At 45.6% G+C, this 989-nt stretch overlaps 2 non-coding genes across 2 annotated transcripts; both read right to left on the bottom strand.

The window, feature by feature from the left end:
- Positions 1 to 145: 145 nt before the first annotated feature.
- LOC112086312 lies at positions 146 to 264 on the bottom strand. Its single transcript, XR_002899434.1, has one exon. It is a non-coding gene; the product is annotated as a 5S ribosomal RNA (ribosomal RNA).
- Positions 265 to 666: 402 nt separating this feature from the next.
- LOC112086366 lies at positions 667 to 784 on the bottom strand. Its single transcript, XR_002899486.1, has one exon. It is a non-coding gene; the product is annotated as a 5S ribosomal RNA (ribosomal RNA).
- Positions 785 to 989: the final 205 nt, after the last annotated feature.

Raw genomic sequence — 989 nt, 5'->3', positions numbered from 1 at the left:
AGCCAGAGAGCACACTTGGGGCTTTCTGAAAAGTTTCTGTAGGAGGGCATGGTTCCACACGGTCTAGAAATGGCGTCGTTTGGAAGATGCCTTGTGTTTCAAATGAAAAGACCCAAAAAAAACAAGAATCAAAAAGAACAAAAAAGGGGTGCAAGACGAGGACTTCCAAGGAGGTCACCCATCCTAGTACAACTCTCGCCCAAGCACGCTTTACTGCGGAGTTCTGATGGGATCTGGTGCATTAGTGCTGGTATGATCGCACCCGTTAGTATATGTATCGCAATAGCATATATCCTTTGGCTTTGAGACCGCAATGGAATCTCTTCACGTGTCCTTCATTGTTTATATGGCTTTTCCCTCCCAGCTGCGACGAGTATTCGTGCCAAGATATATAAGTTAGGACACCACGTTTGACGACACTTAAATCGGGGCTTATGTTTTAGAAAAGGGCCCGGAAGAGGGTCTAAAACTTAAACTTTTGGCCTTGTAAACCGCACCCAAGGTCTTTAGACCCTTGGACAAGCCAGAGAGCACACTTGGGGCTTTCCGAAAAGTTTTTGTAGGAGGCATGGTTCCACACGGTCTAGAAATGGCGTCGTTTGGAAGATGCCTTGTTTTTCAAATGAAAAGACCCCAAAAAAAAAAAAGAATCAAAAGGAACAAAAAGGGGTGCAAGACGAGGACTTCCAAGGAGGTCACCATCCTAGTACAACTCTCGCCCAAGCACGCTTTACTGTGGAGTTCTGATGGGATCCGGTGCATTAGTGCTGGTATGATCGCACCCGTTAGTATATGTATCGCAATAGCATATATCCTTTGGCTTTGAGACCGCAATGAAATCTCTTCACGTGTCTTGCACTGTTTGTATGGCTTTTCCCGCCCAGCTGCGACGAGCATTTGTTGCAAGATATATAAGTTAGGACACCACGTTTAACGACACTTAAACCGGGGCTTATGTTTTAGAAAAGGGCCCCGAAGAGGGTCTAATA

The sequence above is a fragment of the Eutrema salsugineum genome, unplaced genomic scaffold (assembly GCF_000478725.1).
Source record: "Eutrema salsugineum unplaced genomic scaffold, Eutsalg1_0 scaffold_21, whole genome shotgun sequence".
Lineage (NCBI taxonomy): Eukaryota > Viridiplantae > Streptophyta > Magnoliopsida > Brassicales > Brassicaceae > Eutrema > Eutrema salsugineum.
This window is presented reverse-complemented; position numbering and strand designations above follow the sequence as displayed.